The sequence below is a fragment of the Phalangium opilio genome, unplaced genomic scaffold (assembly GCF_054372755.1).
Source record: "Phalangium opilio isolate 3A_F unplaced genomic scaffold, DU_Popi_V2 ptg000056l_1, whole genome shotgun sequence".
Classification (NCBI taxonomy): domain Eukaryota; kingdom Metazoa; phylum Arthropoda; class Arachnida; order Opiliones; family Phalangiidae; genus Phalangium; species Phalangium opilio.
This window is the reverse complement of record NW_028324175.1, coordinates 4,868,033-4,893,707: the sequence shown is the minus strand read 5'-3', so window position 1 is coordinate 4,893,707 and position 25,675 is coordinate 4,868,033. Positions and strand designations below refer to the sequence as shown.

The window sequence follows — 25,675 nt, the reverse complement described above, 5'->3', positions numbered from 1 at the left end:
ACTTCAGTGCGGTGTTGTTAGGCCCTAGTTCTGCGAGTCAGGTTGCTCTGAGTGAAACTGAACTGCTAGCCTTTCACTCTGCAATCTATTGACTCACCAACGGCCTGGCAACACTGGTGGAAACGGTATGAAACCCCTTATGCATAATTTTTTCGATTGAAACGGGAGTTGCCCATCTAGCTGCGCTTCGTAAAATTGTTTGGGCAGCTGATAGTTTTACTCATTGGTTTACTATTTTTGTCGACGTCACACAGGGGGCGTTCAGTGCACGTACCAAAGAGACTGGTTTTATAAAAGTACGCGTGATCGGCGTGACGTAGTAGAAACTGACCTTGAAGGATTTTACGAGTTATCAGAAGCTTTGAACGTTGTTAAATCAGCATTTTTTCGAAATGTAGAATTAACTTGTTTGTAACACAATATTATTTTTAACAAATAATGCACTCTTGACATGGTCATTGAACAAGTAGGCTGGGAATTTGAATCTGAAAGTTTAAGCTGCTTTCTTAAATGGCGTGTGAGCGGGTCTTCATCCAGATGTATTTGTTTTTAAAATCCTTGGAGAGTTAAAGAAGGAGTCGAGTATTTTATCAGAGACCCAAATTTTACCTGCGATGGGATCACGATACATAAATTTAATTTGAGCGGGAAATTTGAAATACGGGGGACTTTAAATATGGTGCAGAAGGTCACACCAAAAACTGGGGAAGAAAGGGGGTATAGGTTCCCAGCCGGAAGGTGACCAGCTAATAGTTTTGCAGCTCTCAAGGAGCGCAAAAGTAAAAACAAGTGAGAGAGGAAGTTAAATTCCATATTATCCTCAACATGATCGTTCTAGTTATAGGGCACTAGTTAAATTGGTGTTACCATAAGTTTATAAGTGATTTGTTCCTTCCATAAGTATGTCACTTTCAATGCTAAGTAATGCTACTGTGAGACTTACAGCAGCTCGAGATGATAACTAGTTCGAGAAGGAGAACGACAATTAAGCGAGAACTCAATTGAAGTCCTTACTACACTCTGTGCAAGTGGTTAATTTTTTTTGCATGCAGGACCAAGTTCCATCTAGGTCCTCCTATTTAGTATCTGCATTACTAATTAGGCCTTTGACAGCAGCGCCCCACTCACCAGGCTCCCATCGCTCGCTTTACATCCTCGAATCTATGACCTTATGACCTCACTCACTCACTTCAAAATTACAAGCTGAGTTTCTACCAGAGATTAATTAAACAAACTTATGGAACATGAACATATCTTATGAACTTATGGTGTTACATCATGACCTGACGTTCTATTATGACTTAGTGGTTTTATTAGAGGGGTTTAGATCAAGTAATAATTTAAGCTCTAAACCTTTAATAAACTCAAGACTGATAATTCAGTATTTGTAATTCCATGGCACCTTTTGTAAAAGGTATAACGTAGTTCCTCTTTGGTCCTTCCTTATAAGAAGAGTGATGTTCATTACAGTTCGATGGCAAATCCTCCTCGGTAACGACTGCAATCCTTATCAGCAGCCATGAGTCCATGACGCATGCATCTTCTGTAGAACTGTCTTCTCTGTAACGTCGCATACCTGTGAGCTCGTATAAGCTTATCCTTCACTATAATAATGGAAAACCATTACACAGACAGTAATGCGGTAATCCCTAGCTGCACCGCCCGTCATTCTTTAGCCTATACCTGAACGACCTCCTCATTCAGTAGCTCTTTGTTTTATAAGCCTCCATCTTATAATGTCCCTTTGTCTTTTCTTAAAGGGATAGTTTAAGTAACCTTAAAGGAACAGTCTTATTATAAACATAAAACTAATTCAAATTAAAATAATTATGATCTCTTATTACAAATTATAATTAGTACATTTAATTAGGGTTTAAAATAATCAAGGACTACTGCACCACCCTCCATTGGTTTAGTGCATGGCGTCTGCTGAATAGAACCTCTTACCCCTACGTGATTGAGTTGGCTATGCTCTACCTTACCCTTACCTCCAGCGTGTGAAATAAGGCGATGGCACAGAGCACACGCCGATAACTTTCCAGAATTTCCCTCTCCCTTTAAAATTCTAATGCCTCTTAATTTAAAACATCTAATATCCCTGATTTGAGTCACTTGAAATTCTGTTCTACGATAAAACCCATCTTGAATATATTCAATAACTATAGGTAGATCATCTTGAAACTTTCCCTAGTTTCTCTATGGCGCAATTTCGTGTCCTTTTGTGTTTGGAACATACTTCCTCAGGGTTCATACAAACCTGGAAAAATCAGGGAAAAAAATAGTTGACAAAAACCTCAGGGAAATTTAAAATTTCTTAGTAAAATTGAGGGAAATCAGGGAAATTTGTGTCAAACAAGGGCCAAGTAATTAAGCAAAATGTTCGTAAACATACTCCCCTCCACAGGATTAACATTACACTAAACTTTGTAGGCTCATAACTCTGGTTCTACTAGAGATACGGGGATGTCCTTTGATTATGTTATAGTCCTATTTGACCCCCATCCAACCATACTAAAAACGTAGGGCTACGACAAACAGGGGCCGAGTAATTAAGCAAAACGTAAACAAACATACCCTCCATAGGATTAACATTACACTATACTTTGAAGGCTTATAACTCTGGTTCTAATAGAGATACGGGGATGCCCTCTGAGTATGTAATAGTCCTTTTTGCCCACAACTCTCGTTCGTTAACATTTGCTCCATAGGATACTCCATATACGGGGAAAACCTGGAAAACTCAGGGAAATTTGTTTTCTTCGAAAAGTTGTATAAACCCTGTTCTTCCTCCGTACATTTATTGGAATTGTAGTGTAGTGTATGTGCTTAGGCGTACACGTACGCGTAAGGCTATTCTAGATCTAATTAAGATATATCGGAGTCATTATTACGCAGGGAAAGGTTGGGGGGGTCGATATTAAATCACGGCGTACTTAATGGTCTTAATTGGCCGGGCCAAGCCACTTTTCGGGACACAACCTATAGTGCGTGGTTGGTGCTTTGCATTGGCTGTGTTTTCGATCGAGGGGTCGGTCATTGCTGATTTCGAAATCCCATAAAAAAATCCGAAATCAGCAACGAAATCTTAAAATCAGTAAAGAAATCATAAAATCAGTAAAGAAAAAACGAAATCCATTACAAAATCCGACGAAATCAAGGGAAATATCCCAAAATCCGTCTTAATCACGGGAAAAAATCGCAAAATTCGATGAAATCCGTCGGACTTTATCAAATTTTGAAATCAAGTGAAATCCGAAGAAATCAAATTGGATTTCGAAATACCGTACACCTTTTCTAAAACGTCCTACCCCACAGTTTCGATGCTAAGCTATTATGGACTGGGGAAATTTAGCGTGTTGTGACCTAGTTTCGATATATATTTTTGGGGGAAGGGGGAGCTCAAGGTCCGTAAAATCGCAAAAGCTATATTTAGGTTAGCTTATAAAGCCTTATTGTACAAAGGTAAATTCTCAAAATCACCGGGGGGCAAGAAAACGATGTATTCCCTGCCGCGTGACGTAGTTGGCTACGGATTTTTTAGGAATAAGTAGTCGCGTTCGAAAACATGAACCCGAATGTAGTCCAGCTTTTTTGTGGAGAGCCGAGGCGAGAGGGATTACGACGAGATTCACGGGCCGGCACGCCGCCCGGTGGCCAAGGTACCGGGCTACCGGCAGCTTGACGACTTGTATCCGAAAGGGTTATTTATTATAAGTTAAATTTCAAGATGGGATCAGCTCAGATCATAGAGCTTTTGCGGTTTTACGGACCTTGAGCTCAGATGCTGATGTGTTATTCAAATATCAGGTTCAACTTCAACATTCGGGCAAAGCATAGGCTTAAACTTATCGGTAATTAGGTATTGGATTTGTATAAGGCAAACAACTTTCTTGTCAACCAGAATTCAAGATGTGTCTTATCATAGATTCCCTTCTGATAACATTATCAGACATTCTTGCTTAAGTAAATGCAACTTGCTATATGAAACAATCAATTTCAAGTAAAAATGCTAGAATATTTTAATAATGGAGAAAATGTTTTCATCTATGCGGTTATAGTTGGAGGCCAAAAATACTCCAGTTCATTTTAGTAAGTGCATGGTTATTTAATATTATATAAACAATTTAACATCTTTGTTTTTCATAGTGAAAAGAACAAGAAATTTGCGGAACAAAGTGCAGCCTTGGTCGCTGCTTTTGCATTGGGGTTAATTGAAAAAGACAAAATAGTTGGTTCTGCTACGGGTTTGTTAGGACATGAAGTGTAAATGTAACAAAAATGTTATTTGATAAATCACAATGGTTAAGAAGCATTAATTATTTGGTTCAAATTTAACATTAAAGGCGGGTAGAGTCCACCATGTGTTAATTTGCTCCGCAGTCTCTTTACATCTCTGTTCAATAAGGGGTATTTCATTTAAGAATTCTTTAATAACTGGTACACATTGAGCCATTTCACGGTTCAAGTCTTTCAAACGTTTCTGATAGTCTTCTACAAATTGTCGTTGCTTTGCTTGAAAATTCTTCATTTCATTAATTAGTTGCACTTGTTGCGGACAAATGTCTCCATTCATTGCGTACATCTGTTTTTCATTAATGGCGCGTTTCATAAGGTAGTCAAAGCTTTGAACTCGAGAAACATTAAATATGTCTTTAATTTGGGACAAAAACGGATTTCGTTCAATTAAAGAGAGGTTCGTCTTTGTGTAAGGGACAACTTTATCTTTAATTTTTAGACGGGATAAATTTTCGATATCCAGTTCACAGAACATGTGAAATCCTAGTGCCATTTTCTCCTTCCATATTTCGATAGATGTTAAGTTATTGCAAAGATTCATTTGTGTAAACATTAATCTCGCATCTTTTCGATTTTGGAAGCGTAGAACTATTTCAGCTTTCATTTTCGCATTCGTAGACAACGCGGACAATATTGAAATATGCTTTTGTCGAATCAATCGTTCAGTTTCCTCAATAATCTCCAATTTTTCATTCAAACTTGGGTTAAATTCTGAAGTTTCAATGAGATTTATTTCTTTGCGAATTGCGCTTAACTTCGACTCCGCGTTTTTTAAGCCTATTTCGGATTTTAATAAATCAGAGATCATCTGACGTTTGGAACTATCTGAGATTAAGGCGGCCATTTTTTCTTCAAGCTTTTTCCTCCTCGAAAGTAAGGTTTCAATCTGATTACGAATCATTCTGTATTCAGAATCAATTGTTGCGTGTTTACAACGCAAAGTATGAAAGTGGTGTTGCATACACTTGTCCTCAATTTCGTGAATTAAATCGCCTTTCCCATCCCCCATTGAAGCTGCCCTTTCACCCAGATCACTCATTTGTCCTCTGATGGAAAATGCATTTCTTAATTTGGTTACATCATTAGTCGCTTCTTGGGCTCGATGGCTTAAGCATTTCATTATGGTCTTCAAGGAGATGTTTTTCTTTAAGTCAATTATTTGTGCCGTGAGAATTCTTTTATTGAAGGATTCTTCTTCGGTATTAAGCTTTCCAATAGAATGATCATAGCAAAGAGAATAAACATTCTTTTCAATCTCCATCATTAAATTTGTGGCTAAAATTTTCCGTTTTTGTACTTTTTGACACGTGCTTGCGATTGAAAAGGATTCATCGACTATTTCGTCAGGTTTTTTCAATAACTCAAAACTCTCCCGAAGATGATTGTTAACTCGCGTAAAATGTAAGGCCTTAGACTTGGTTTCTTCGGATTTGGACTCTAACATTACAGTCACGCGTTGAAGGTGGGTTATTTGGTTTAAATCTTTGTCAATCTTAGATTGAAGGGTAGTTGCTGTCTTTTGCAACTCCTCAACATTAGATATTTCTCGCATTAACTCTAAATCAAGAGCCTTGGAATGTTCATTCAATTCTGACAGTTTCTTTAAAGCTTTACTAGTACAGGCGTTAATTGGACCATCTGTTTTGACTCGTTTTACGTTGTTTATTACATTTTCCCACAATTTCCCATTTACGCCTTTACTTAAATTTTGAAATACCTTGCACGCACTCGCAAGAAAAGGTCGAGTTGCTTCTTCCGAATATTCAAGTTCATCAAAAGCCAACTGTCCTATTTTTAGGGCTAAAGCCTCGCGAGATTCCTTCTGCGGATCTCCCTTTAAAGGTTTTCTCCGCGACATTCTAGATTAATTAAATATTTAATTGAAACTAAATGTTAACTTCAATTGAGAATAGACAACGCTATCCAAGGTTGATCGTGACAGTTGACATTTTGAAAATATTAGGCGCGGAATAGGCGGGAAATCTCTTGAATGTGATTGGCTAAATAGGTCAGGTGAACCAGTTCAGGCACGGGAGTCCGTGACCGGCGAAAAAAAAACCATTGAGTTGAGAAAATTACCCCTAGAATAGTCTTCCATCCTAGGATATAAGACCCAAGTAATTATATCACGCGCTCGTGGCCAGTGGCGGGTTTAACGGTAAGCGGACTAAGCGGCCGCTTGGGGCCCCGGGATGCCATGGGGCCCCGAATTGAGCAGAATTCATTTTCTTCCATTAACAATTTTTTTTCAAAGTAAAAAATGGATGAGACTAATAGTTTTAAAAGGAAGTAAATGACGAATATTTTCCCTTTCAGTATTATACCAAGAAGGGATTTATATACGAAGACGTAAGTCGCGAGATTTTACGCTTCTACTCTTACGTGGGTGTCAGTGGACAAGTAAGCCCCACCCCTTTCATGCCCGTCATTGCTCTGCGATTTCCCATTGGATCCCATGGGGATAGGTTATACGGACGCGAATGATTCCGACTAGAGAAAAAGCAAACCTCGAGCAAAGAAAACAGAAGAGAAAATGGAGGATGCCCGCGGTGCTGAAACCAAAGAGGAAAGAGAGAAGGAGATAGAAACGCTTCACTACCATTGCGCCGAATCCCAATCAACCGAAACCAATACCATTCGACCGAAAAACCCGCGCTTTGGCGGATTTACGATTCTGTCCAATGGGACAATCCCATTGCACCGAAAAACCCGCACTTCGGGTTTTTCCCCATGAAATTTAAATAAAATTAAAACAATTTAAGGCCTACGTAAGATGAACACAAGATCCAAAAATTTTCTAAATTATTATTTTAAAACTAAGGATTTTAAGAACAAAATAGTAATAAATCAGCAAAATATGACATTATAAGACCAATTGCTAATATTGATTTATTATTATATGTTATATTTATCATGAAAATACTTTAAGCCAGTCGTTTTACTGTACTGAAGTGTATAACCGCTCCTAAGAGAAAGAGACGTCCTTCTAAACAAACCAAACCTAACCCTATCCTAACAGTAATTTTTTGGAAAGGCATATTATTTGAGAAGTCAATGAAGATAAACATGAATATTTTGGAAAAGGCGTAACATTGTTAAATGATTTATAAATATTGCTATCCTAACTTAACCAAACTCAACCTAACCCTAACATAACAGTCATTTTTAGGAAAAAGGCATATTATTTGAGAAGTCAATAAAGATAACATCATTATTTTGGAAAAGGCCTAACATTGTTAAATTATTTAGAAAATATTACTAACCTAACCTAACAGTAATTTTTTGCAAAAGGCATATTATTTGAAAAGTCCATGAAGATAAACATCAATATTTTGGAAAAGGCGTAACATTGTTAAATGATTTACAAATATTACTAAACTAACTTAACCAAACCCAACCTAACTCTATCCTAACAGTAATTTTTTGGAAAAGGCATATTTTTTGAGAAGTCAATGATGATAAACATAAATATTTTGGAAAAGGCGTAACATTGTTAAATGATATAGAAAATATTACTAACCTAACTTAACCCAACCTAACCCTAACCTAACAGTAATTTTTTGGAAAAGGCATATTATTTGAAAAGTCAATGAAGATATTGCTAACCAAACCCAACCTTACCTAACCTAACCTGGTTTTGAACAAGAACGTTTTATTGGATGAAAGCGTTTTTGATTAATCCTTAACCCATGCTAAAATAGTCAAGTGCTATTTTCCCTTTTTCTGTATACTATTATATTATGCTTTTAGAACTCACGGTAATGAAAACTTCCAAAGGTCGTTTTTAATTATCATCTTGTTGTATAGTCGTCAAATAATGGCGTTTCCAAAGCAATAAAAATGTATTTAAAACGCTTTTATTAATAAACGACATAAATATAAATTAAACTACATAGCATTTTTGGGGTCGCTTAATTCGACAAATAGCGTCGTTTGAATTGTAAATAATAAATCCGCGGTTGGGCTAAATTCATTAAAAACATTGGCGGGATTCGGTCTAATGGGAATTCGGTCTAGTGGAATTCTGCGCAATGGGAAGATACCGATAGGAACGAGCTATATAAAATCCGCCGAAAAATGTGAAAATAGGGGGGGGTTGTAAAAACATTTTTCGGTACGTTTAGTTTTAGGACGCACATCCTTTGCGCATGGGGGATTGACCTCCTCGCTTTATCTCTGTCATCCCCTACGTCAACTATGCGCGAGAAAGCTGCGCCCAAGCGCCGCGGTGTACCGTATATTTAACCCCGTTTTCACCACGAATGGATCACGGCTGCCTATACCGATTCTCTCCCCGTCTTTCTCTCCTCTTTGCTGAAACTTTACGACGGTTGCTTTTAATTGCCCTGAACAAGTTAGTTAAAGGTTTTGAACATACATAAGTTGATGGATTTTGTATATGTGTCTCTACCTGAAAATCGTTCGTTCTGTAATTGTTTCTAAATCGAAGTGTACCTATGATTTCGCGACTTCCAAAAACCAAATCAAGGCTTAACGAAAAGGTAAAAGAAATAGATGGTGGAAAACATATAGCGTTTTTCTTTGTTGCGGTAAAAACGAGCTGCTCCGAGACGGCGGCGCGTCTTACAATGACCCAGTCGCTCACTCCCGATTTCCTCCTGGATTGATCCCATCCGCTCAGAGTCTAGAGACGGAGCGCCTGAAGACGTCACAAAACCGCTCTGAAAAAACTTTTGTCTTTCATTCGGAGCAACTACATTTAGTCCTCCGAGCTAGAGCGATGACGTAACACGTAAATTTGGAGCGATCTCGACCCAAAAAAACGATATAAGATAAAATAATAAGTCCCGGCTCCCTTTCCACCCCCCCCCCATTAAGGGGGATTGTCGACTATCACGCGCGCACCGGACGCTATTTTAGGCCTTCTTATATAAATTCCTTCTTACAACTACTATTTAATTTTAATATCTTGAGTTTGGGGGCCCCAAAATGGTTACCGCTTGGGGCCTCCACTTGACTTAAGCACTGCTCGTGGCGCCATCCCGATGCAACCAAAAGAACTAAAAGAAAAGGCGGGAAATTTGACTGATTTCAAGAATACATGTATTTATACATTTCTTATCTAGGCTTCGAGATGGAGACACCATCGCGTGAGAAACTTGGAAGCTGTCCGTCCGTTCCATGTTTTCAAAAGTGTCCCACGTACCCCAATAGGCAAAGTCCACTCTAGTGGTAATTTTCTCAAATCAATGAAAAAAACCAACGAGTGTTATGTCATAGCCATAGCCCACTGGATCACGCGCTATTTTAGAAGTTTATAAACCGTCGTCTAACGCTTCGTCTGCTCTGACATTTGATAACCCTTGCCTCCTGAAGTAATTACAATAAATTAGCCGGGAGTGTGGCGCACTCCTGTAAGCCAAGCTTCTGGGCGGCAAAGTTTGAGGGAATAAGACACATGTCGGCGATCCTACCCTATAGGTGCCGACTGCCCCGTGTCCGCCGGAGGTGACCTGACCCCCACACCCCTTCCGTCACCTCCCATGTAAACCTCATTTCCTTCCCTGATTATTCACATACTGAAACCTGAATAATCGCATCCTTGTCGCGGACCCTTCTGGGACCCAATTTACATTGAAACCTCTTAAAAAAAAAAAAATTACAATAAATTGCTTGTGTAGCATTGTGTTTTTTAAACAATAGCTATGGCTGCGTTCAGTAACACTCATCAGTAAAAACATCGATGTTTGGAAAAATGAAATCGGTGTTCTTTTGACGTCATGATGACGTTGCAGTTGTTGAAAGGCACAATTTTGTGTAATCAATGCTTTTCAAAATGGCGACGATATAATGATAAGGTTATGGCAGAGGCTTAAATAATGATACCGAACTGTTTACAAAGATATTGTACTTCAATTTATCAATTAAATTCTGACATAATCCTTATTTTAACGAAATAATATATTGCTTTTTAGTATTATTATCCATAAGGATAATATTTGTCAATTCTTTATTATTTAAAATTGCAGTGATTGGGATGTAGTTCCCTCCATTTATTTTTGTCGCGGCGCAAAATGACGAAATTTACGTCATGAATCCAATGCTCATTAAAAAAACCTCCTCTCACAGCTGATTTTTCTGATGGGCATCCGATGAGCATCATGACGTCACGCCCAAAGACGCGAAAAACCGTTCAGTAAGACATCGATGTCATCTTTTAGTCATCGATGTTTTTGATGTCGGTTACTGAACGCAGCCCATGACATTGAAAGACTATTAACATTGTGGTATATAAGACGGAAAATATTCAACCAACATAATTCATTGGCTTCTAAGAAAATAAGGTAAGATGCCAATTATCAACCACTACACTATTAATGACACTGTCGTGAAAGCTCATTACACAAACTTCATAACACCCAAAGGGTTTCAAAGCTTCCTCCCACAAATTCATCTTTAGCAAACCCTCATGTTATTTGTTACCAAATTGTTATGGAAAAATTAATAATAAAATTGTTATAATTGACTTCCTGATAATGATTATTATTCATCTTTAAATAGGGTATATTAATCGCGATCAGGAATACATAGAAGTAGTAAATCTATGTATTCCTGATTGGACCTTTAGTTATGGGTTCTCACGCCGCTACTACATGGCTGTGGTACACCTGGGTCACATTTTCGACGCTCAATGCCCACTCTGGATTTCACATGCCATTTTTCCCTTCTCCAGAAGCCCACGACTATCACCATTCGCATAAGTTTATAAACTTATGCAAATGGTGATAGTCGTAGTAAGTGTGGCTCCTAAGGGTTAATTTTATAAACGACGCCCAAAACTAACTGTTAATAATGTTGGTACAAGTTGACACGCGCTTACGCTATATATTCTCACATTAGAACGTCTTACTGGAAAATATTTACTCATGAAAATTTATCAAAAATTATATACTTTCGCCCTATCCAAGATGAGGGTCGCGGGACCCGCTAAGGTTTTCTTATCATTGCTTTGCAATCACCCCTTCAGTAAATTCCCTTTCTTTCTCTCTTTTGACATCTACCCTTATGTAGGCAACTCGGGTAGTTTCCCTTTTTAGTATCAAAGTTATTTGGAGCAGCTTAAGTCATAAAAGCAAAGTTTTCGCTATATAGTGAGAAAAGCTTCCATTATTGGAGGGTCCGGAGCATTTAAACTGTAAATTCGTGTTGTACAGGAGTCGGGAGGGTAGCATGCTTTGTAGTCATCCCCAAATACTTTTAGGTGGTTGAAAACTAGGTATGAGTCATTTTACAGTAAGTTTAACCTTGGAGGAGTGAGGCGAGAGGGAGTGTTAGTCTAATGTTAAAGAAGCAGTAATATAAATGGAAGGGGAAAAAAGGGAGGGTAGGAATTTTATCTCTCTCTCTCTCTCTCTCTCTCCCTCACGATTCTAGCTAATGCGCACGCGCGAGTGGCCGGTTACTACACTGACAGTCTGACACACTCTCTCCTCCCTTGTTTGACAAATAAGGGCATAAAGTTCAAAGTGGGAGTGGGGGACCTTCCCTAAAGTCACCGTGGTTGACGTAGGGACTTTCATTATAGTTCCAAAAGTCCCCGTCTGACGTATTCCTCTTCTTTACTCGTTCATAATTAGATTCAATCAAAATTTTGGTGTAATGGGTGTATTGGATCGCTTCCTTTGAAACAACTTTACCCTGATAATATTAAAGAGAAAGCAATTCCCACTAAGAAAACTGAATAAGCATATTTACCAAAAAAAATGTAACGAATAACTTAGCAGCTTTAAGCGCAGTATTGAAACCCTGTCGGTATTATTTTAATTAATAAATAGTATTATGAATATTGCTAGAACTTTTAAAATTGTGGGAGAATATTTCCCCTTTTATTTAGCATAGTTAAAATCGCAAATGCTGCTATACCTATAGTGATGTAACTCATTCAGTTTTAAATTATTGTAAGTGTACATTAAAAATAAATATTTAAATACATAATTTAACAGCTGTATCACTGTATAATTGGATAAATAAATAAAATAGAGTACTAGTTTTACAACCTTGGTTTGTTTATAGTTGTGAAATACGCAACTGTTGTTTAATATGAAAATTCCACCGATACCGTTTATTTGCGCGCGCACCTTAGTAAGAGCGTGGCGGCCATCTAAGGTTATTTCCTCGCTGCAAGACGCACAGCACCGCCCGACGGAGCCTCAGTTCACTATACGCGGGAAGAAGGCGACCTCTCTCTTGTGGTGTTTGAGCCTTCTCTACTGAAATTAATGGAGTGGTCTATTAGGAAGGTTTTTCGTAAAGGGAGGGTGAAGTAGAAAATCAAGTGATTTTTATCGGTTTTTCTACTAATTATAAGACCAGTCTGCATAGTGGCACGTTCCGTGTCGAATGCATTTTATTACGAGATTGGATAAAATTTGCGCGCGACGTGACAATCGTGGCGCGAGACATGGAGCGTTCCACGAGAATTTTGTTAATAAAAAGGCAGGGCGTTACGCGATTGGTCGGAGGTCCTTATTTAAAATTATCCTTAAAATCTGAACCTAATTTGAATTTTAAAATCATTCATTAGTATTTCCTGAATGTTTGACTATGCAGACTGGTCTTATAATTAGCAGAAGAATCGATAAAAAAATTACTTGATTTTCTACTGCAGAGTTCAAAATTCAAATAAGTTGAGGTCGGTTAAAAATCATCGTGAATGAATGTTTTGGCGACTTTTATTAACGTTTTTTGAGCATCGATTCTAACCTCAGTAAAATTTATTCAAATTTTTACGCTCAATTTAAGCCCTTGAAAATACAGGTACACTTTCACTTGCGACCTGAAAACATACTTTCGAAATATCTCGGTTAATCCTTTCTCTATATCTGCATAGGGGACAAAGAATTTCAAATAAAACAAGTCGGGAAAACCAAAATATTACCTCTCCGTGTCGAGAAGATTATATAACCTTAAGTATCCAATGAAAACGTCGACCTTTTGCCCTCATCCTTTCCCGCGCTTTGCGCTTCCGCATTTCATCCTTACTCTCAACATTATCTTCCTCCATTTTACATATAAAAATCAAATACTCACAAAAAGAAGTGGCAAAAACCTGCTGACTCTTTACAACCACTTAATTTGACTTAATATCCAATTTCCAACAACAATAATATACCGGTAGTTTAATTGACAACCTACTAGCATCGAAATTCTCATAAGGAATGGCTCCCGCGGATAAAAATCGGCAATTTTCAACTAGGTGGGCGTTATCTCATAAGATTTGAAAAATATCATTTGTCTTTTTTACCAATGCCTAACCGTTTGGATTTTTTAAAGCAGTCTTAGCACCAAAAAATATTTTTGAATGAGGATAAAAATGTCTGTCCTCTCGTAATTTTTTAAGCTTTTATCATGATTACTCTATACAACAGTAACAAGGAGTATAAACCCATTAGTGGAAGCAGTATTTTTTTCCCAAAACAATCTCGCTTATGTTTATGCAATGAATGAAATATATCACAATGCACGGGCCTTGATAGATATAGGAGGCAATGAAGGAAATATATCGCATGCACGGGCCTTGGTAGATATAGGAGGCAATGATAATCTCTCTCTTTGCACGAGAGGTTTATCTTTAATATTTAAATAAATATAATTATTTTTAATTATTTTAATCTTCAATAATTAACATTAATAATAGTTAAATCGTTTAAAATAAAGTTATACTTATTATCTTCTCAAACTTTGCTAATATTGACGTTTAAAGTGAAGGGTACCCCTCTTCCCGCTTTCTTCAAATTTTGGGGTATATATACGATTCGTTTCCATTATAATAGTAAGGAAAAACCGCAAATGCGAAAACCTTTGGTAGCGATCCTACCTTAGGGAGGCTAGACGTTTCTCGTAACCCTAGCTGATCGCCGCGTATATCCTAAAACCAAACGATGATAATGGAGTAGAAGCCAATGATACAGATTGGTGTCTATGTGGAATAGACGGAAGACCAGTGGATGGTGGTGTTAGAAGGCAGTGTAAGTGCAGACGGGTGTCAATGTGGGATTGACAAAGAACAGAAGATGGTGGTGATTAGAAGCCAGTATGTACAGACTGGTGTCCACGTGGAATGGACGAAGACCAGAAGATGGTGGTGATTAGCAGCCAGTAAGAACAGACTAGTGTCCGTGTGGTATGGACAAAGACCAGAAGATTGGTGGTGTGAGAACTCAAGTAGAGGAGCCATTTCCGTGACTGTGAAAGCAGTTCGGAAATGGCGAACACGTTTGCTCCGATACGCAAACTGCGAACGCGGTCACGTGGGTGTAACAACGGACAGACAGACACACACACAGACAGACACACAGACAGACAGACACGGCCGTTACAGAACCTCTCCTGGACTACGTCACACGGAGAGGTAACAACACACGCGATTTGATAAAACAGGTTTTTCTTGTAAGAGCTGCAGCTTAGCTTAGTGACTTCCAAACTTGCATAAATTATAGATTATCTCTACGTTTTTTTTTTTTTAATTATTGAATTTTATAAATAATGAATTTTAAACGTCTCGAGATAGAGAGCGTCTATAAAGCTAAGTTTGTGCTTAAAGCCATTAAAATCGAATTGAATCCACTTTCATTAATTATTATTATTATTTCGATATTTTAATATTAGTAAGTCAAGGTTACGAAAAAATTGTTTTTGCAATTTTCCTTAATTATACCACTAGTCGGTTTCAACTACATGGCAAAGATATTTGTAGGAAACAACTTCTGATTAATTTCTTGGCACAATAACAGCGTAGATATTTTTAACGCTAAAAAAGTGAATATTTAAAATAAATTATGGAAAAATGTCTTCAAATTTAAAGTTCATTCTGGAACTGAAGTTACCGGAGAATATTTGGAAACTATAGTTCCTTGGCTTTTGCAATGAATTTCGTGAATTTTCAATGTTTTTGGGAAAATATTGGTGTAATATTTCAATGCGGCGGTTTGGGGTAAGTTGACTTTTAATTCAAGTTATTCGCGTAAATATTTAATTTGAAAGACCAAGTGTAATACAGCTTATTCGCGAGGTAAAATTTCGTCATACGTAAATGAGAATATGCATGGCTGCATAATGATTCCTTTTAGCTGTATGCATTCCTGATACTTATTAATTAAATAATCTGTCTTAACAGGATTGAACCTAATAGGATTTATAGTCTATTGGGTGTTGGGTGGCCTTTTCACTCTAATCGATGTGACTGGAAAACCCGAGTTTCTCTTGAAGTACAAAATGCAAGAGAGTATCCAGTATGTCATCAACCTTAACAATTAATTAAGGCATGATGAGTCCCAGTCTGGGAAATAAGGATATTTTTTAAACTAGTCCTTTGGACCAGTGCCCCCCTAGTGTCCGAAATAATAAACTTGTCTACGGAGTGGTCCCAGCCTTTGTTCTCCTACAGATTTGCAATTAAGAAACTGGTCCCGAGGACCAGTAACCCCCAATTCTTGAATTTAAAAACTAGACTGATGAGAACCTAGGATTTACACTGTGCAGTTATATGGCTCTGAAACTCCCCCCCCCCGTCTATCTTTAAACGTTCTCATGTCATATATGGGTTCTTAATTGCCAGAATTTATATTTATGAAAATAATTCAGATAAAAACGAACCGTTTATGGAAAGTAATCGCTCAAGTGATCTTGAACCAACTAGTGGTAATACCTTTCAGCGCAGTTATGTTCCTATTATTGAAACTGCGAGGTTGCGGTTGTGGACAGTTACCGACATTCCAAAGATTGCTGTTCGAGTTTATGATCTTCACTCTTGTACAAGAAACGGGGTTTTATTACAGTCATAGGTGAGGTAAAAGTTCGGAAAAACACAGCTTGTTTCATTTTCCGCCTACTTTATCGGGCATATTTTTGAAAGGAATTAAAGTCGATAGTGTTTGGTAAAACTTAGGCCAGGCTAGATTAGGTTTTTCCTTTCGCTTAGGTCTGGTTAGGTTTGGTCGAGGGGGTAGATACTTGAGAACTCAGGTGTACAATATGTCTTGAACTCAATGCACTGTCAAAGCTGAACTGTGAGTTCCGAAGGCTTTGAGCTCAATGCACTGTCAAAGCTGAACTGTGAGTTCCGAAGGCTTTGAGCTCAATGCACTGTCAAAGCTGAACTTTTTTGAACTCAGGAGTACACAGAGATCCAAAGCGTCTACCCCCTCGGGTTTGGTTTGGTCAACGCTCCAGGATTAGGGTAGTTAGTTCCTTTTAGCTCGTGGAAATTAAGTAAAAATGTTTCAATTTTAGTCCATAAATATCTATTGTTATATTAGGTTATTGCACCATCCACTTGTGTATAAACATATCCACAAACAGCACCACTCATGGACTTCACCCATATGATATCAATAACTGCGATTTATTGTCATCCTGTGGAGCATTTGATGTCAAATATGTTACCAGGATATATGGGGCCTTTAATTATGGGATCTCACATTGGGGTCATATGGCCATGGTTCACTGGAATGTTATTTATTACTCTAAACTCTCACAGTGGTTTTCATTTGCCATTTTTCCCATCTCCAGAAACCCACGATTTTCACCATTTGAAGTAATAAATGACTGAATAAGTTACGATCTCTTTATATTTAATTTATGAATAAATTATTAGGTTCAATCAAAATTTTGGAGCTCTGGGTGTGTTGGACCGTTTACACGGAACCGATTCTGGTTTTCGAGCCAGCTCGGCTTATCATCGACATATTCTAATGTTGACTTTAGTACCGCCTAGACAACTTTATCCCGAGGGCTTCAATAAGAAGACTAAAGTATCGATTAAAATGAATATAGTTCAAACATTTATTTCAAGGTTTAATTTGTTCTTGAAATAATTGCAAAGTGATATCTTTCAATAATATTTGTATTCCTGGATGGAGATACTCTTTTATATTTTAGTCAATTTATATTACGGAAATAATTGACTATATTCCATCGTTGTCAAATTGGAACCAAGCTTTATAATTGTTTGATAAGTATTACATAAAGTTTTCAAAAATCTATCTATATCTAAATCAAAGTCCTGACTGACTGATAATCAACGCCCGTCGCCCAGCCCAAAACCGCTTGCCCTAGAAGGCTGAAAATTTTCAGGAACGTTACTCATACGTAGTAGGCGCGTACTAAGAAAGATTTTCCGATCCGCCGCCATCTTAAAAAATTTGTTCGGGGGAAAGTTGTGACTAGCGAAGCTGACAAGCCTCCTACTACCAAAAAGACGATAAATTTCGAATTTACACAACCCCGGACCAGACTTAGAAATAGCACGCGTCCACTGGTCCAAAAACCAGTTTATTAATTGCTTGGACTAGTTTTTTAATTCAAAAAGTGGGGGTTACTGGTCCTCGGGACCAGTTTATTAATTGCAAATCTATAGGACAACAAAGGCTGGGATCACTTCAGAGACCAGTTTATTGTTTAGGACACTAAAGGGGTCACTGGTCCCAAGGACTAGTTTAAAAATTATCCTTATTTCTAAGTCTGCCCCGGGCTCCCCCTTCCTTCTCCCGCTCCTAACACTAGCAGAGACGTGACTGATGTCTCCTTTCGCTAAGCCCCGCCCAAACCATATCGAGAGGTTAGACAGCGTAACGCAGCTGTATATTCATAGTTATATAGATTCATGTTTATAGTGAATATACCCTAAATAAAAAATTGTTAAGAGGCATAGGCTTGAATTCAAACCTCAACAATAGCTATGTTTAAAATTGTTCTAGGAATAAAATTTCTTAAAACGTTTTAAATAGAGCTAAGCTAAATTAATGACGATTAAAATAATATAAATTTTAATTATTTAAGAAAGACCTCTTTAATTGCGTCTCGATTCGGAGAGGTTTACTTTGGGCTGCGTTCAGTAACACTCATCAGGAAAAACATCGATGTTTGGGAAAATGTGTTCTTTTGACGTCATGATGACGTTGCAGTTGTTGAACTGCACAATTTCCTGTAATCCATGCTTTTCAAAATGGCGACGATATTATGATGAAGTTATGGCAGAGGCTTAAATAATAATATTTACAAAGATATTGTACTTCAATTCATCAATTAAATCGAAACGCCTACCTCTTAAAACTCTATCATAATCCTTTTTTTACCGAAATAGTACATTGCTTTTTAGTATTATTATCCATAAGGATAATATTTGTCAATTCTTCATTATTCGCAGGAGATTGGGATGTGGTTCCCTCCATTTTTTGAGTCACGGCGCAAAATGACGAAATTTACGTCATGAATCTGATGCTCATCGAAAAAACCTCACAGCTGATTTTTCTGTTGGGCATCCGATGAGCATCATGACGTCACGCCCAAAGACCAGGGCCGTCGAGAGAGGGGGGCAATTCGGTCCATTTTCCCGGGGCCCGTACCTCTCGGGGGCCCGGTCAGACATCGACCTTATTTAATTTTAGTGGATAATGTTTGTGAAAATATAAATATAATACTTAGAAAATGTTATCTTCAACTAGACTTTAAACAGTAAAAGGCAAAAGAAAATGAAGAGTGGTAGTTTTACAAATTAAACCTCTAAAAATGCATTCAGTCCCTTATTCTCCAAAACCATGAATCAGTAAATTATAAACGGAGGTTTAAGTTTTGTTTCTCACGGGAATCACCCTGTGCCCCGGAATAACCTTGACTTTTTTCGAGTTGTTTCTTTGCTGTGGACGATAGAGCAGGCATGAATATTATTGAATTGATCATGAAGTAGTAAGTCGTATACCAATAAGGCCAAAAACGGATTTATGTACTAAGAACGTCGGATCGTAGCTTTAGCCTCTAGTACCATCCTCGCATACTTTAGTGAGAAACTTCGTCTGCTTATATTTTGACTCCACCCACAAATTCTGTATACAGCGACTTCTAGAGATCGAAAATGTCATTCTTATCTCTATTTTCGTGGTTAATTTTTTTTTTCGAAATTGCTATATACAGAATTTGTGGGTGGAGTCAAAATATAAGCAGACGAAGTTTCTCAATAAAGTATGCGAGGATGGGTAGCGAATTTGCTACCTTCAACGTTCTTCTTACATAAATCCGTTTTTGATAAGGCATATAGCAACAGCTTTCTAACTTGAAAGTTTATGGTTATGGGTTTCGGCAAAGTAGTCTTATAATTTAACAACACAACATGTAGCGTCTTGCAGTCGCTTAGCTGTAAATTGATATTTTGTAAGTTACAATTAAAGAAGCCCATTTTGTAAGTTACAATTAAAGAAACCCATTTTGTAAGTTACAATTAAAGAAGCCCATTTTGTAAGTTACAATTAAAGAAGCCCATTTTGTAAGTTACAATTAAAGAAGCCCATTTTGTAAGTTACAATTAAAGAAGCCCATTTTGTAAGTTACAATTAAAGAAGCCCATTTTGTAAGTTACAATTAAAGAAGCCCATTTTGTAAGTTACAATTAAAGAAGCCCATTTTGTAAGTTACAATTAAAGAAGCCCATTTTGTAAGTTACAATTAAAGAAGCCCATTTTGTAAGTTACAATTAAAGAAGCCCATTTTGTAAGTTACAATTAAAGAAGCCCATTTTGTAAGTTACAATTAAAGAAGCCCATTTTGTAAGTTACAATTAAAGAAGCCCATTTTGTAAGTTACAATTAAAGAAGCCCATTTTGTAAGTTACAATTAAAGAAGCCTAAAGAGTATCATAATTTTAAGTTAAATCAGAAGAGGATAATAGAAGAAGGATGACACTCTGTATCCTCTTAATGCTTTAGTTATGTAACGTCATTCTTCCCAGGCTCACCCTTTTAGTTTGCGTTCCCGCTCATCAAACTACAAATGGGCATCGCACTGTAAAGTGAATTCTATCGTTGTTTGGCACTAAATCCCCAGCAATCATCCCACAAACCTCGTCTTGACGTGGGACAAAATCCACAAGCGCATGCGTCTTGCCAAATATTTAAACGCTAATAGAGTAATGATGAGGGAACTATTTATCGTGTATGTGATTCGGTTTAGTAACCTTGCTCTAAATGTTCCGATGTTGGGAAGAGTGACGTTACACTTACCCCGCTTTGTGGTATACTTCTCTCGAAGAGAAGTATTATATACTTCTGGTTAAATTAACTTCTAAACTAGTTATCCGTACTAAAACAAAAACATGAAAAATATGACCAGCTTCACTTTGGACATGCTACACGGTATAATGTTCTGAGATCCTATTCACAGGCAAGTTTTAAATATCTTCACTTGGATATAATAATGTTTACTTTGTTATTATTATCTCAATTTTGCTGTGCTATAGCCAGTGACAGTATGTTTTATATAAAGTGTATAAAACTAAAAATTATTTATATGGGACATGGTTGTACATGAAATCTGAGAACTTATACGGTTTAGCAGCTACTAAGCGAAGATTTTCATATTTTTGCACTTAATTGTTTTTGTTAGGATGTCACTTCTTTTAACCTTTCCGAGTGGCGATAACGTCACGGGGAGGTACTACACTGGACGTGTCTGTGTCCCTCACAGCTTTCGAAAATGGCAAATCGGAGCTAACGTTTTCGCAGAAAGCGATTTTTGGTATTACTCCCATCATTAGGATTAAGAAGTATGCAGCGATCGTCCAGTGTTACGAAAAAATGTTTAGCGTCCCAATGGCAGAGCTTCCACCAAAGGTTCACGCAATTGCTTGTTTTCTTATCATTTATCATTTGATTTGAAGAAAGGCTATTTTTTTCCGACCACATTGACGACGTCTATACAAAATGCACTAGAACTCTATGCCTAGCTCTCAAAATATCCCGAAACATAAACTCGCCGCTATGTTTCAAAAAACTCTACCGAATATACTATTCGCGGCCTCGGTTTACGGCAACTGCAGCTACTCTCAAAAATGGAAGTTAGAACGAATCCAAAGAAAATTCATTTACTTATATAAATCAAGTTCATGTTACGAAACAATGCTAGATAAACTCAAGATGGACACCATAAAGGATACACTTATTAAGAACGATATCCTGTTCCCCCAAAAATTGGTCGCAAATAAGATAGATTGCCGCGAATTATTGAACCTAGTAAGCTTCTGCATTCCCAACAAGGTAACTATAGACTAACGAACTACAAACCTTTTAAACCTGATATATCGTCGACTCGACCCCTAAGCCGCATATTGGATAATTATAACAAATACGGCACTAAAGTGGAAATCTTCAGCAAGAAAAGACTCACTCTCCAAGAGATTGTTTTATAAAAATAATTTTTAAAACTATTATTATTAGATTTTTAATAGAAATTTTAATTCTTCTAAAATTTAAATTGCCATCCCCTTAACTTAATAGTGCCAAGCACTTACCGGTGTAAATCCCTGTAGGACATTAACATTGTACCGTTGATTTGCACAATAAACACTATTATTATTATCATGAATCAATCGTCTTATATACAATAAATTTCCAACAATAGTTAAAGAGGCATACGTTTGAATTCAAACGTCGACAATAGCTTTTTTAGGAATAAAGTTTCTTAAAACGATTTAACAAGAATGAAGCTAAATTAAAGACAATTAAAATAATTAATATCATTTATATTTATATAGTTATTTAAGAAAAACCTCTTAATTTCGTCTCGACTCAGAGAGCTTTATTTTGGTTTCCCAACTTATTATAGGGAGTTTTAGTGAGAACAAAAACATTTAAAGAAATGGTATGCTCCCAATTAACCCAAAACCATTTCTCCCAATTCTCACTTAACCCAAAAATATTTTGGTTCCCATTTAAACCAAACGCGTTTCTCCCAATTCCACTTTAACCCAAAAACTTTCTAAATCTATCTTTTTTACCTCTCTGAGTGACGTATGTCACGGAGAGGTTCTAATTTCGACGTGTCTGTGTGTCTGTCTGTTGTTACACCCACGTGACCGCGTTCGCAGTTTGCAAATCGGAGCAAACGTGTATTCAATTTCCAGACCGCATTTACAGTCCCGGAAATTGTATTCAACTTACAGGCTATTACTCCATTGCCTGTCTAACACTTCTCTGTTCATTTGTCCACCCCACATGGACACCAGTCTGAACTTACTGGCTTCTGAACACCACCATCTTCTAGTCTTTCGCCCATTTCACATGGACATCAGTCTGTACTTACTGGCTTCTAAACACCACCACCTTCTCGTCTTTGTCCATTCCACATGGACACCAGTCCGTAGTTACTGGCTTCTAAACACCACCACCTTCTCGTCTTTGTCCATTCCACATGGACACCAGTCTGTACACCTGGCTTCTAACACCACCATCTTCTGGTCTTTGTTTTTGTCCATTCCACATGGACACCAGTCTGTACACCTGGCTTCTAACACCACCATCTTCCGGTCTTTGTTTTTGTCCATCCCACATGGACACCAGTCTGTACACCTGGCTTCCAACAACACCACCATCCTTAAGGTTAAGACATACGCGGCGATCGGCTAGGGTTACGAGAAACGTCTAGCCTTCCAATGGAGGAGTCTTCCTCCAAGGTTCACGCAATTGCGATGTTCTTATCTACAGCTGCGATTCGAATCCTTTATATACTACCTATTTGAGTAAGGCGAAGCAACCGGCGTATGCTTCTTTTCAAACGCCAATATTAGTCAAATTTCTCAAGATTGTTTAATTATTCTCTTTTAAAACGATGTAACGCTCAATAAGGCGAACAACTAGCGAAGAAAATATTAAATATTAATTATATTTATTTTAATATTTAAGATAATCTCTTTTCTCAATTCAAAATTAATACGGAAAGAGTTTAAAAGCAGTCTATTTTTTTGTCTGTGTGTGTCTGTCCGTTGTCACACTAGTGCGCCGCGTTAGCAGTTCGCTTTGTTTTGATGTGTTAAGAAATCCTACAGAACCTTAATATTCACTTTTTTCCATAATATAAAGTGAATATGTGGGAATCTTTTTCGTAATTACGATGCATTTAGTACTTTTGTAGCTTTAAAGCTCTGTTTCATTTTGATATTCCAAGGATGTTTTTTAATATTATTATTTGAAATGGCTGTTTATATATTACTTAAGCTATACTACATCTGTATATAGAATAATCCTTGGATATTTGTTTCAGACGAAAGCTAAGGCCTGGATTCTGTCGGGTAAATCAAGTCTGATCCGAAATAGGCTTAGTGAGACAAAGAGTAAATAATTTAGACCTGAGGTGCAGTAAACTTTGGGTTTTGATTATCGTGTCTGTAATGAAGGGACATTAACGGTTCAGAGTGAGCCGAAAGTTAAATACACGTTTAAATAATCAGATTTAGATTTTACAATAGAAGAAAGCATCATGGTAGCAATTAGATCAGTGAAAGGGATAATCGTTATCGGGTTAGTGGTATGCATCAGAGAATAAAATTTAACATAGAACTTATATATTCTTTGTAAATAATGATTTGAAACCTAGGATTAGCGGATGATTATATATTTTGACAATGTAGAGATAACTATTCAATGACTTAAGCCTCGTTAGACAAAACAAAGCGAAAAAATGTTGCTCTGGTATTTCGATATTGAGTCCTATACTAGTCTTTTCCCCGACTCGGAGAGGTAATATTTTGGTTTTCCCAACTTGTTTTAAGTATAAAATGGTTATACCTTTCTTTTTAATTCTTAAGTGTAAAATCGTTATACATGCCTAATTTTTTAGAAGGGCACAAAAAAGATTAGATTAATTAATCTTTTTAGTTTTCGTATATAATGGCCGTTTCTTTGTTTGAATATAAAAGAAGCAAGTGCTTTGGGGCGCTTGGAGTTCAAAAACCTTATATATTAAAGAGTTTTGGTTGTGAAAATAATACTGAATTCCAAAATAGATCTCAATTTGTTTTAGTTACAGAACTTTTTTGCGGTTTCAAACATTTTAAGAGAAAAAAGTGTGAAATAATACCCTTTAGAATTGTATGTTTTTCTTTTTCCTTAAAAAAATCTGTAAGTGTATATCAGGGTTGCCACAGTACCTGGAAATCCTGGAAAAGTCTGGGAATTTTAAAAATTTTAGCAAATTCTGGGAATTTGATTTTAGTGGGTAAAAGTATTTATTGAAAGAGTAATGAAAGTTTCTCCTTATCCTCTCTTAACACAGAAAACTCCATGAGCAATCCTTAAAAATGCTGTCTAGAATTGCTTTTATAAAGGAAATGCCTTTAAAAAAGCTCTTAAGACTATTATTTATAGTTAAAATGATTCTTATTCATTTTGGTGCAACAAATACATTGGAAAACTTAACGTAGAGAGTATTTAATTATAAGCACTTAAAACGTGCTGTAACCATTTACCCTACCGCCCTAAAAGGTCAGGGAAAATCTGAGAAAAGGGTCAGGGAAAATCTGAGAAAAAGGTCAGGGAAAACCTGGAAAAGTGAGGGAATTTGGTTCTGAAAATTCCGTGGCAACCCTGTATATTTTTCATTATGATTTTTGTAATTTAAGAGATAGTAACTGGCCACATCGAAGATATTAACAATGAATATTAATAAATGCTTTAATTGATGTAAATATTATACTCGCCCTGAAAAATTTTACTTTTTGTTAAAACCAATTAGCAAGGCAGCTAATATTTCCATTCGACTAGTCGTGTAATATCGAATACATTGTTTAATATTTGAAATTGTTATAATTGATGCTCAACCTGTTATTTGAAATATTCAAAGTACAAAAAAAGTGATTTTCATTGAAAATTTATTAAAGAAATTTCAATACTAGGTATCAGTATCCTTTACTATAAGCGAATGAAGCCTTGAGTTAAGGCTTGATCGTCGCAAAACCGTCGGGCCTCTAGTTAAGGTTTGATCGTCGCAAAAGCGTCGGACCTCTTGCTGACAGGCGGTTAAGTCGACTCTCAAACGTGTTGGATGAGGGTCGAATTTCATTCGTGTCGTAACAGTCGGTGAACCAGTGGGCCGTCGTCCCACCGGGCGGACATTTCGATTTTCAAACCCTTACTCTACCTGCCCTTTACCGACGATTTACCGTTCCTATACTAAAAAGCCGCGAAATCGTCGGATTGAGCGCGGCTTTAGGTAGGCATAATGACGCCGACATATAGTCGGCCAACAGTCGTTTTATAGTCGCCTCATAACAGTCGGAAAACCGGCAGGCCGTCGTCCCGCCGGGCGGACATTTCGACTCTCAAACCCTTTCTCTACCAGCCCTTTACCGACGATTTACCGTTCCTATACTAAAAAGCCGCGAAATCGTCGGATTGAGCGCGGTTTTAGGTAGGCATAATGACGCCGACATATAGTCGGCCAACAGTCGTTTTATAGTCGCCTCATAACAGTCGGAAAACCGGCGGGCCGTCGTCCCGCCGGGCGGACATTTCGACTCTCAAACCCTTTCTCTACCAGCCCTTTACCGACGATTTACCGTTCCTATACTAAAAAGCCGCGAAATCGTCGGATTGAG

The 25,675-nt window shown here is 37.3% G+C and overlaps 1 long non-coding RNA gene and 1 pseudogene across 1 annotated transcript; both read left to right on the top strand.

Moving 5' to 3' along the window:
• The first annotated feature begins 9,570 nt into the window (after positions 1-9,570).
• On the top strand, positions 9,571-12,313 carry LOC149668129 (uncharacterized). Its single transcript, XR_016367981.1, has 2 exons — positions 9,571-10,601; positions 11,895-12,313. It is a non-coding gene; the product is annotated as an uncharacterized LOC149668129 (long non-coding RNA).
• Positions 12,314-15,829: 3,516 nt separating this feature from the next.
• LOC149668128 (fatty acid hydroxylase domain-containing protein 2-like) lies at positions 15,830-17,511 on the top strand (annotated as a pseudogene).
• Positions 17,512-25,675: the final 8,164 nt, after the last annotated feature.